The sequence below is a fragment of the Ornithorhynchus anatinus genome, chromosome 5, assembly GCF_004115215.2.
Source record: "Ornithorhynchus anatinus isolate Pmale09 chromosome 5, mOrnAna1.pri.v4, whole genome shotgun sequence".
NCBI classification, from domain to species: domain Eukaryota; kingdom Metazoa; phylum Chordata; class Mammalia; order Monotremata; family Ornithorhynchidae; genus Ornithorhynchus; species Ornithorhynchus anatinus.
In genome coordinates, this window is record NC_041732.1 from 9520286 (window position 1) to 9533074 (window position 12789).

Genomic DNA, 12789 nt, shown 5'->3' on the forward strand with positions numbered 1-12789 from the left:
AACGCAGCGGGGGAGCTGAGCACTGAATACTGGAGTTCCTGCCCCTCCCTAACTCTGCTTCCCACAGACCTGAGATTCCGCCTTGCTCACTTTGGCGGACTCTCAGTGAACCGTTCACCACGATGATGATATCTATTAGGTGCTTACTTTGCACCAAGCATTGTGCTGAGTGCTGGGATAGGTACAACTTTAAACTTGGAATTTGCTCCCTTCATTCATAATGATAATAATAATAATGTTGGTATTTGTTAAGCGCCCACTATGTGCAGGGCACCGTTCTAAGCGCTGGGGTAGACACAGGGGAATCAGGTTGTCCCACGTGGGGCTCACGGTCTTCATCCCCATTTGACAGATGGAGGCCCAGAGAAGTGAAGTGACTCGCCCACAAGTCGCACAGCTGACGAGTGGCCGAGCCGGGATTCGAACCCATGACCTCTGACTCCCAAGCCCGGGCTCTTTCCACTGAGCCACGCTGCTTCATCCCACTCTCAGCCCTACAGCGTTTAACCTGGAAGTTTGTGGTGAACAGGGAATGTGTCTACCAACTCTGTCACAGTCCTGTGCGCTCTGCACACAACAAGTGCTTGATAAATCCGACCGATGGGTTTACGTACAAATCCGTAATTCATTTCTTTTAGAGTCCGTCTCCCCGCTCTAGACCGTAAGCTCACTGCAGGCAGGGAACATGACCACCGACTGCTAGATTATACTCTCCCAAGTGCTTCGTAACAATAAGAATAATAATGTTGGTATTGGTTAAGCGCTTACTATGTGCAGAGCACTGTTCTAAGAGCTGGGGTAGATCCAGGGTAATCGGGTTGTCCCACGTGAGGCTCACAGTCTTAATCCCCATTTTACAGATGAGGGAACTGAGGCACAGAGAAGTTAAGTGATTTGCCCAAGGTCACACAGCTGACAAGTGGCAGAGACTGTGCTCGGCACACAGTAATCACTCCATAAATACAGCTGATTGATACAAGAAAATCAGATAGGACACAGTTCCCATTCTACCGGAGGCTCACAGACTAAGGTAGAGTGAGAGCGGGTCTCTCGTCCCCGCTTTTCAGATGAGGAAACTAAGTCCCAGAAGAGTTAAGTGACTTGCCCAAGGTCACACAGCCATCCGGAGCTGGGGTGAGAACCCAGGCTTCCTGACTCCCAGTCCCACGCTCTTTCCACTAGGCTTTGTCCCACACCTCCTCGTGGCTCAGTGGCAAGAGCACGGGCTTTGGAGTCAGAGGTCATGAGTTCGAATCCCGGCCGGGCCACCTGTCAGCTGTGTGACTGTGGGCAGGTCACTTCACTTCTCTGGGCCTCAGTGACCTCATCTGCAAGATGGGGATTGACCGTGAGCCCCACGTGGGACGACCTGATTCCCCTGTGTCTACCCCAGCGCTTAGAACAGGGCTCGGCACATAGTAAGGGCTTAACAAATACCAACATTATTACTACCTCCTGTACCCAAAACATTTTTTGGCAAGAGGAAGTGTATTTCTGTTTGTCTACTCAATCGGGGGTATTTACTGAGCACTTACTGTTTGCAGAGGCTTGTACTAAGCGCTTGGGAGAGTACGATATACAGAGGGGGTGCACACGTTTCCTGCCCACAACAAACTCACAGTCCAGAGGGAATAAACGTCTTCCCAAACAAGCAATCAAAGGAAACCAAATTTAACCCACCGCTGTGAACTCAGAGGGAATCAGAAAGAGAGAGAGAGAGAAAATGGTTCAGGGCAATCCATCACTGTTACTCAGGACAGGTCCTAGAGGGCGAGGGGACTTAGTTAATCAATCCATTAACTGGGTTAATCCACAAATGGTGTTCGTTGAGCGCTTACTGTGTGCAGAGCACTGGACTAAGCATTTAGAAGAGTACTGTAAAACAGAGTTGGTAGACAAGTCCCTGTCTCTATCTGTTTACCGATCTGTGCATTCCAAGTGCTTAGAACAGTGCTCTGCACATGGTAAGTGCTCAATAAATACGAATGAATGAATGCCTACAAGGAACTTCCAGTCTCGAGGACTGCACAGCCCACAGTCTAGCCAACAGATGGCTGGTCTCCGCTAGACAATAATGATAAATGCTAATAATAATAATGATAATTGGAAAGAGCCCGGGCTTTGGAGTCAGAGGTCATGGGTTCGAATCCCAGCTCTGCCGCTTGTCAGCTGTGTGACTGTGGGCAAGTCACTTCACTTCTCGGTGCCTCAGTTCCCTCATCTGTAAAATGGGGATTGACTGTGAGCCTCACGTGGGACAATCTGATTACCCCGTATCTATCCCGGCGCTTAGAACAGTGCTCTGCACATAGTAAGCGCTTAACAAATATCAACGTTATTCTTCTTCTTATAATAATGAAGGTATTTGTTGAGCACTTACCATGTGCCAGGCACTGTACTAAGCGCTAGGGTGGAAACAAGCCAATCGGGTTGGACACGGTCCCCGTCCCATGAGGGGCTCACCGTCTCAAAGCCCACTGAACAGATGAGGTAACTGAGGCCCAGTGAAGCGACTTGCCCAAGTTCACGCAGCGGCAGACAAGCGGAGGAGCTGGGATTAGAACCCATGACCTTCTGACTCCCAAATTCTTGCTCTATCTACTACTCCACGTAGATTGAATTACCAGGCCAAGAGCTGTCATTCCGCCACTGGATTTGGCGGCGCTGGGAGGGGATGATTTGCTCTCGGTTCAACTTCTCCCACATGACAAGTTCTGTAATGCGAAGTGTGGGCTGGAGACGGGAGAACTCTCCTGCAGACTCAGCGTGGGTAGCTGCTCTGATGAAAGATGGGGAGAGTAATTGCAGGGTTCATTTCTGTGGTCTCATTATGGCTTTTCGAATCTTGTTACCCCCCCCCCCCGCCCGCCCCCTCACCCCCTCCCTAGCCACGGGCTGCGGACTGCCGTGATATCAAGAAAGTGGTGTTTTCTTTTTTTAATATCAGCTTTTTATCCACACTGTGTGCCCTCATCTCCGAGAAGTGATCCAGAGAGAGAAACAGGAAGGACAGAGAGCTGGCTGGAGGCCTAGAGAATGGGGTGTAAGGTTATCGGAATTTTTCTGTGGTTATTTGTTAAGTGCTTGCTATGTGCCAGGGACTGTACTAAGCACTGGGTTAGATACAAGCTAATCAGGTTGGATAAGGTGCATCTCCCACACGGGACTCACGTTCGACAGATGAGGAAACTAAAGCCCTGAAAAGTTAAGAAAAGTCACACGGCAGATAAGTCGGGGAACTGAGTTTAGAACCCAGGTCCTCTGCCTCCCGGGCCCATACTTTTTCCACTAGGCCACACTGCTTCTCCCAGAGAGGAACGATTCCTCGCCTTGGGGTTCAGAGGCACTGGGTCAAGGGGAGATGTTTGGACAGAGGTGGAAGGAGCCGTGGAAGAAAGGAAATGGAGGAGTTGAGGAGGGGGGGAGAGGAGAAGAGGAAGTGGGGAGCTGCCTTTGGGTAGCAATGTGGCCGAGTGGATAGAGCACAAGCCGGGGCATCAGAGAACTTGGGTTCTGATCGCGGTTCTGCCACTTAGTCTTCTATGTGTCCTTGGGCAAGTCACTTTACTTCTCTGGGCCTCAGTTGCCAGATCCGCAAAATTCAATCCCCGTTCTCCCTCCAATTTAGAATTTGAGCCCCAAGTGGGACCTGATGATCTTGAATCTACCCCAGTATTTAGTACAGTGCTCGGCACATAGTCAAAGCTTAACAAATGTTGTTATTATTATCATCGCCACCATCATTATTATCATTATTATGAAGCTGAAGACCTGGCTTGGTTCAAGGAACTAAATGACTCAGGTTACAAAGCAGAGAGCAGGAGAAAACACCAGAGGCGGGGGGCAGAAGAGACAAAGGAAATGGAGTAGAGTGGAGTGGGGAGAAATAGGAGCAGAGGGAACAGGGAAGTGGAAGGAGGGGAGAGAGGGACAGAGGAGGGAGAGCAGGAGGAGGAGAGGGAGAAGATAAGGAAAAAGAGAAGGAAGACGAAGAGGAAAAGGGGAGAAGGAAGAGGAGAAGGAGGAAGAGGACGAAGGGAGAAGGAAGGAAGGGAAGGAGAATAGGCCTGGGAGTCAAAGGGTTAAAGGAAGAGAAGCAAGAAGAGGAGGAGAAAAAGGGGATAGGGAAGAGAAGGATGAAGAGGAGGAGAAGGAACAATAGGAGGAGGGGGAGAGGAAGAGGAGAAGGAGGAAGAGGATCAAGGGGAGAAGGAAGGAAGGGGAGGAGAATGGGCCTGGGATTCAGAGGGTTGAAGGAAGAGAAGGAAGAAGAGGAGATGGAAGAAGGGGGAAAGGGTAGAAGAGGAGACGGAAGAGGAGGAGGAGGAAGAGAAGAGGAGGAAGAAGAGGAAGAGGAGGAGGATGAGGCAAAAATAGTATTTTCCTTAGAAATCAAACATCTTGGGCTTCCATCTCCCTTCATCTCTTCCCAGGGAATCCAGTCCTGGACAAACAGTTCAGAAGTCCTGGCGGACTCTGTGGGAGGGGAGCCCCCCCAAACCCTCGTCGGGCAACCCCCAAGCCACTGCTCTTGCCATCATTTGGAAGAAAACTTTTCGAAACAACGGCTGACAATCCCGGGAGGGGGAGAGCGGCCCCCGTTTGACGCGGAAGGTTGTGCCAGCCAGACTGCAATAATCATCGGCAGGAGAGGTGTGAACTTCCACCCCCGTCCCCCGCTTCCCCCCTCCTCCTGAGGGCGTTCCCTTCTAGCTCTAATGATGACCATTAAAATGTCCGCCCTCTGAATCACCCCGCTCTTGGACGAGGAACGCCATTAGAGACCTTCAGGAAAGCGCTCGGTTGGGGTTGGAGCAGCTGAGCTTGTACCTGCTCCATCCTGACGTTCTGTTCATTTGACAACGTTCCCAGGGCATTTCCCAATCACGTCCTGCCCTAGTTTCCCGATCTCTGGACGAGTCCCAGCTGGCGGTTCTGCTCTTGACCGTCTTTTGCCAAGAACTGTACGAGGCCCATCTCTCCCCTCCTGATGGCCTTCAGACCGTGGCTCTGGTGGCTCTGGTTCCCGCTAGGCCTCAAGCTTCTCAAGGGCGGGGACAGGATCAACTAATAATACTGAGGGTATTGGTTAAGTGCTTACCATGTGCCAGGCACTGTACTAAGCGCCGGGGTGGATACCGGCAAATCTAGCTGGACGCAGTCCCTATCCCCATTTTACAGATGAGTTAACTGAGGGCCGGAGAAGTGATTTGCCCAAGGTCACGCAGCAGACAAGTGAGCCAGGATTAGAGCCCGTGACCGTCTGAGTCCCAGGCCTGTGCTCTATTGGATTCCCCCAAATGTTTAGTACGGTGCTCTGCGCACTGTAGGCGCTCAATAGATAGATTAATCAATCAGTGCTGACTCTCACCTTCTAGGAAATCATTCTGAGCACCCAAGGAGTTTGAGGCAGGGAGGACCTAATCCATCCATCAATCGATAGTATTATCCGAGCGGCTAGACGTCTCCCCAGATAAGCAGTGAGCTCAGAGAGTAGACTGTAAGTTCGTTGTGGGCCGGAAATGTATCCGTTCTACTGTACTACAGTGCTGTGCGCCTAGTAAGCACTCAATAAATACCATTTATTGACTGAAAGAGAATTAACACCTCATTCCTGCCTCTTACTCTTGCGTCACTAAGCCTTCACTGCTCCTTGGTTGTTTTTTTTAAATGGTATTAGTTAAGTGCTTACTAAGTGCCGGGCGCCGTTCTAAGCAAGCTAACCAGGTTGGACGCAGTCCCTGTCTCACATGGAGCTCACATTGTTAATCCCCATTTTACAGATGAGGTAACTGAGGCTCTGAGAAGGGAAGCGACATTCCCAAGGTCACACAGCAGCCGAGCGGCAGAGTGGGTATTAGAACCCCGGTCCTTCTGACTCTCGGGCCCGTGCTCTAACCACTAAGCCACGCTGCTTCTCCTTGCCAGGAGGTTTCTGAAGTTATCAAGATGGGGAGGGAAGAAAGGGAATCAGAACAGGCCATCGGGGGCATATACTGAGTGCTTTACTGTGCGCGCAACACTACAACAAACCACCCGTGACAAAATCCCAGCCTCTGTGTTTCCTCCTGAAACAGCCGCTTTTAATGGACCAAATACCTACAACCCACAGCTGACAACAAAGACGTTAGACTAACCTAACAAGAGAGTGAAACAGAAACAGCACGGAGTGAGTAATTAGAATCTAATTAATTTGCATTTCACAAGAGAGGAGGAGATGTCAGGGAAAAAAAAAAAAAAAGCAAAGCAAAGATTAAAGGCCTCTCGGAGGAGGAGGAAGGAGGGGTGAGAAGAACCCTTTTGGAGCAGACGAATCTGATAACAGAAGCTAAGAGAGCCAGTCGGGATTTAGAGAATTAAACGGTAGCAGGTGTGAGAACGACAGGTTTGGGAGTCGAAGGGTGTTTCTGGGTCGGGGAAATTACAACGAAAATATCAAAACAGCAACTTTTTGTGTTTAATAGCATTCCTTAGCTTGCAGTTTTTTTCCGCTGTCGGATCGGTTTGCTAGCCGATTGGAAAAATACAAAGGAAACATGAGAGAACAACGAGTTATTTCAACGTCTTATGCTTGGGCAGGGAGGCAGAAGCTGCAATTTAGACTGCGAACTGACTTACGGAGGCTTCCCCAGGCAACGGATGGCATTTATCGCACGCCTACTGCGTGCGGAACACTGCTATGAACATTAAGGAGAGGACAATGGAGTCAGTAGACAGAATCGCTGTCCTCGAGAAGTTTATAATTCAGCAGGGGAGACGGGCACTCAAATGAATTCCAGGTAGGGGCAAGGAGCCGGGTATAGAAGTATGACATTTCTGCATCCCCAGGCGATCTATGGTATTTATTGCACGCTTCCTCCGTGCGGAGCACTGCCGTGAACGTTTAGGAGAGGGCAATAGAGTCAGTAGGCCTAATCCCTCTCCTCAAAGGCCTTACAATTTAGCAGGGGAGAGAGGCAATAAAATAAATTCCACCTAGGGGGAAGGAGTCCAGGACAGAGGTAGGCCCTCAGTACAGTCCTCTACCCACAGTAAAGCATTCAGTAAATAACACTGATTGATGGGTTGTTTGATACTGAGATTAAAGACGGGGGGAGGTGCCCAAGTGCTTAGCAGAAGCACGTTGGAGAAGCAGCGTGGTTTCGTGGAAAGAGCCCCGGCCTGGGAGTCGGAAGGACCTGGGTTCTAATCCCAGATCCGCCCCACGTCTGCTGTGTGACCTTGGGCAACTCGCTTCGCTTCTCTGGGCCTCAGTTACCTCGTCTGTAAACCAGGGATTAAGAATGCGAGCGCCGTGTGCGACGGGGACCGCGTCCAACCTGAACTTGTTCCCACACCAGGGCTCAGAACGGTGCTCAGCACAGAGTAAGCGCTTAACAAGTCCCACGATTATTATTAGCGGATGAGGACTCGAGCGATAGGTGACACGGAGGGGGAGAGACAGGGTGGGGAGGTGAGAGGTGAGTCAGGGGAGCCGATTTTAGAAAGACTTGAAGACGGGGAGAGCCGCGGTCGACGGGATACGAAAGGGGAGGGAGTTGGAGGACGTGGGCACGGGGTCAAGGGCAAAAGAGGAGAGATGAAGGTTCAGAGAGTGTGTTGGTGTTAAGAGCGGCAAGTGTTTGGGCTTGCGGTGTGGTGGGAGAGGACCTGGGTTCTAATCCAGACTCCTCCACTTATCTGCTGTGTGACCTTGGGCAAATCCCTTCACTTTTCCGGGCCTCAGTTCCCTGGGGCTTAAGACCGTGAGCCCCATGTGGGGCACGGATGGTGTTCAACCTGATTAGCCTGTGTTTCGTGCAGCGCTTACTCGGCGCCTGGCACCTAGTAAGTGCTTAACACATACTATTAAAAACAGGGAATGAAGACAGAGAGTGGGGAAGTACTATAGACAGTAAATTCCTGGTGGGAAATACCCTGTTGTACTGAACTTTCCTGAGCACGTAGTACAGCGTCCCGCACACAGTATGTGCTCAATACTGATCGAGAAGCCACTTAACTCCTGTATGCCTCAGTTACCTCATCTGTAAAATGGGGATTAAGGCTGTGAGGTCCATATGGGACAGGGATTATGTCCAACCTGATTAGCTTGCCTTCACCCCAGTGCTTCTAAGAAGAAGATCCCAGCGCTTAGAACAGTGCTTGACACATAGTAAGCGCTTAATAAATACCATCGTCTTCATGGCGTGGACTTCATAGGGCACTGAAGATGGAGAGGGGGACAGTCTGCCAGATGTGATGGGGGAAGGAGTTCCAGCCAGGAAAACTGGATGCATAGGAGAGATTCTGGAATTGGTCGTCCAGTTGTTCCCGATGGAGCAATCGGAGATCTCCCCATCCCGCCAGATTGGGACACATACGCCCTCCCCGGGTACCTGGGAAGACTCAAATGAGTCACCCGCATGTTCTGGCAGGGTGGAGCGGGAACAAGACGGGAAAATGGTTTTGCTCACAGGGAGCTCCACTGGAGAGTCTTCCTCAGTCATTCAATCATATTTCTTGGGCGCTTACCGTGTACAGGGCACCGTATTGAGCTCTGGAGAGCATACAACATAACAGACACGTTTCCTGCCCGCAACGAACTGACAGTCTAGACGGGGCTTGGCTCCCGGCCGGGCTGACTTTCCTCCCCTCAATCTGCACCGGTTCAGTTGTATGTATTGAGTGCTTACTGTGCGCAGAGCACTTTACTAAGCACTCGGGAGAGCACAGTAGAAAAATAAACAGATACATCCCCTGCCCACAGTGAGTTTACCGTCTAGAGGGGGAGACAGACACAGCTGTGTGACTTTAGGCAAGTCGCTGAACTTCTCTGTGCCTCGGTTCCCTTATCTGCCAAATGGGGATTAAAACTGTGAGCCCCACGGGGGACGACCTGATCACCTTGTATCCCCCCAGCGCTTAGAACAGCGCTCTGCACATAGTAAGCGCTTAACAAATACCAACATTATTATTAACACTATTACTGCTCTAAATAAAGTTACAGATGGGGACGTAAATGGACCGGAAACCCAAGATCAAAGAAGACAGTTGATCCCTTGGCCGGCTGTGTGAACTGGTGGAAAGAGCACCAGCCATCGAGAAGCGGCACGGACTAGTGGACAGAGCCCGGGCCTTGGTTCTAATCCTGGCTCTGCCACTTGCCCGCTGTGCGACCGTGGGCAAGTCACTTCGCTTCTCTGGGCCTCAGTTCCCTCATCCGTCAAACAGGGATTAAGATTGTGAGACCCACGTGGGACACTGACTGTGTTCATCTTGAATCGCTTGTCCACGCTGTTTGCCCACAAGGAGGAGCGGAAGCAGACTCGGGCCCATTAACCAGGGGTCTGGGGGAAGTTGGGAGAGGGTGTGATCCGCTTTGGGGATGGAAGTTAAGACTGAAGAGTAAGGTGGAGGATATTGGTGATGGGGACATATATTAGTATTTACTTTGCACTAAGTACTGCACTCCCCTCTCAGAGTCACACCTGGAGAGTTTCCAGGACTCTACCGGTCTCGACTGTGGGGGGGAGAGTCAAGCAGAGGTCTACCCGTTCCATTTCTAGCTTGGGCAGCGGCTAGCGAGTGGAAGACCATCCGCTACAAGTCAAAATTCATCTGTGCTGGGCAGCAGCGGCACGGGAGAGAGTCCAGGGCAGAGACTCAAGTTTACTGCACGGAAGGAGGCGATGGGGAAACCACTTCCAGATTTTGACCAAGAAAACTCTACGGATCCACTACCAGAACGATTGCAGGTGGACATGGGGCGTTCCGGGAGAGATGTGTCCGTGGCGTCGCAAAGGGTCGGCGATGACTCGACGGGCATAAGACCAGACGAGCGCTGTACTGAGTGCTGAGGGGATATAACGTAATCAGTTCAAACCCAGTGAGTCCCTGGCCCGCACAGAACTACACTAATAGGAGATGGAGGGTGAGGAGGAATTTTATCCTTATTTTACAAATGAAGAAACAAACTCGGGCCCAGAGACGTTAAGCCGCGCTGGAAAAAGCACGGGCCTGGGGGGTCAGAGGACGTGGATTCTAATCCCAGTTCTGCCACTTGTCTGCTGTGTGACCTTGAGCAAATCACTTCACTTTTCTGTGCCTCAGTTTCCTCGACTGTACAGTGGGGCTACACTACCTGTTCTCCCTCCTTGTCGGACGGTAAGCCCGATGCGGGACAGGGACTGTGTCCAACCTGATCACCTTGTAGCTATCAGAGCTGAGAATAGTGCCCGATAGTTAGTAAGTGTCGAACAGATACCATTTAAAAATGAGTAAAATTAACAACTCGTCCAGGGTCACCCAGCAGGCGAGTGGCAGAGCGGGGATTAGAACCTGGGTCCTCTTACTCCCCGAACCGGGCACTATCCACCACGCACCACGGACATTTTGAAATATGATTTGCCCATCTAATCTGGTCTTGTCTTATGCCGCCGAGTCATTTCCGACCCATAGCGACACGACGGACAGATCTGTCCCGGAACGCCCAGCTCTCCGTCTGCGATCGTTCTGGCAGTGGATCATAGAGTCTTCTTGGTCAAAATCCGGAAGTGCTTTACCACCGCCATCTTCTGTGCGGTCCACTTGAGTCTCCGCCCTCGACTCTCTCCACGCTGTTGCTGCCCAGCAGGGGTGAGTTTTGACTTGTAGCGGATTGCTTGCCACTCACTAGCCACTGCCCAAGCTAGGAATGGAACGGATAGACCTCTGTTTGACTCTCCCTCCTGTAACCGAGACTGGTAGAGTACTGGAAGCTCTTCAGGTGTGACCTGAGGGCGGGGGGGAACCCATCTAACAGAACCCAGAAATCCACAGCTCAGGATGGGCACCTCGCCTTGGCTGTGACCGCCCTCACGCCCATCCTGGATCGAGCTCCCAGTCCCCTGTGGGGGCTTGGGGAGGCAATTCCCCCTCCCCCGCCCCCGCCCCCGGCCCAACTCACGTGACCCTGCTGCAGACTGAACATTTCCTCGGTGCTTTGGCCATTGCGCTGCACCCTAAGGATGCTCAAGAAACGCCATCCCCACTCCCGGCGCCAAGGTGGCTTCGGACACCCAACACCACCATCTCCTTGCCCTTTCCTCACAGGGGCAGAAACGGCTCCCGGAATGTCTCGGTCTCTGAGCCCAGCATGTTCTCTCTGTGGTCCAAGGCCTCCCGGACAGGGACTGACTCTCCCCCCAGTTCAAAGCCCTATTGAAAGCACACCTCCTCCAAGAGGCCTTCCCTGAGTGAGCCTTCCTTTCCTCTTCTCCTACTCCCTTCTGCGTCCCCCTGAATTGCTCCCTTTATCCATCCTCCCCTCCTCCCAGCCCCAGAGCACTTATATACATATCAAGAGGAGAAGCAGCTTGGCCTAGTGGATAGAGCGCAGATCTGGGAGACGGAAGGACCTGAGTTCAAACCCCAGCTCCGCTGTTTTCTGTTTGACCTTGGGCAACTCAGTTCACTTCTCTGGGCCTCAGTATTCTCATCTGTAAAAGGGGAATTAAGACTGTGAGCTCCTTGTGGGACAGGGACCGTGTCCAGCCTGATTAGCTTGTAACTACCCCAGCGCTTAGAAGAGGGCTTGGCACCTAATAAGTGCTTATTATCATCTGTAATATATTTATATTAATGTCTGTGTCCCCCTCTAGACTGTAAGCTCCTTGTGGGCAGGGAATGTGTCTGTTTACTGTTGTATTCCTCTGTCCCCAGAGCTTAGTACAGTGCTCTGCACACAGTAAGTGCTCAATAAACACAGCTGACTGACTTCTGCGCCCCCAGGGCCGGGTGGGTGTCTTGGCGGGGAGACCCTGGATTCCGTTCTTCGGATAAACACAAGTCGGTTGTCTTCCCGCTCAGAACCCCGGTTCTGGGAGGTAATTATACACCTCTGCCCCAAGCCATTAACCTCCTACAGGCTGGCTCTCACCGTGCAGATGAGGAAAGAATTGTTCAAATGGAACGTCCGCCTCTTGGGTCGAGACAATTCCGGGCTTTGGTTCTGTTGTGTTCACTCTCCATCTCCTCCCCCCGGCCCACTTGAATATCATTTTCATATCTGTACCCTTGCAAATCCTCAGTGGGGCTTTCCCCTCTCGGATCCCGCCAATGCCAGACACATCATGACGGGGTTTGTTCCGTAGGTCTGGAATTAAATGCCGCGTTTCGGGTCCTCCTCTCGCTTGGCTCTGGGTTTCAGTTCTCTCTCTGGACGCTAGAAATCAGAGAGCGGTTTCGTGGCAGGATAAAGCCCCCCTCTGATTACCTGAATTTCACGTTAAGCTATCAGCTGTGGTACATCTCGAACGGGTCATCTGGGACCTTTGAATCGAAACATCTGTCCAATTTCAATCCATCCTGAAAGGTTTTCTTGTTAAATTATCCACACGCCAGAAAACCGTTAAAAACTTAGAGGTAAAAATGGATGGTGAACCCTTCCAAAGAGTTAGTTGGTCTGAATTTTATGTTTGATTTTGGTTTTTTATGGTATTGGTTAAGCCCTTACTATGTAATAATAATAATAATGATGATGATGGCATTTGTTAAGCATTTACTATGTGCCACGCACTGTTCTAAGCACTAGAGTAGACCCAAGTTTTTCAGGTTGAATCTAGTCCCCGTCCCACGTGGGGCTCTCAGTATTAATCCCCATTTTACATATGAGGTACCTGAGACGCGGAGGAAGTGAAATGACTTGCCCAGTGTCACACAGCAGACAAGTGGCAGATTAGAACCCAGGTCCCTCTGGTTCCCATGCCCGTGCTCTATTCACCAAGCCACATTATGTTCCAGGCACAGTACTAAGCGCTGGGGTAATTACAA

At 51.1% G+C, this 12789-nt stretch overlaps 1 non-coding gene across 1 annotated transcript; it reads left to right on the forward strand.

Moving 5' to 3' along the window:
• The first annotated feature begins 9449 nt into the window (after nt 1-9449).
• Nucleotides 9450-9587, forward strand: LOC114812615. Its single transcript, XR_003760266.1, has one exon. It is a non-coding gene; the product is annotated as a small nucleolar RNA SNORA7 (small nucleolar RNA).
• Nucleotides 9588-12789: the final 3202 nt, after the last annotated feature.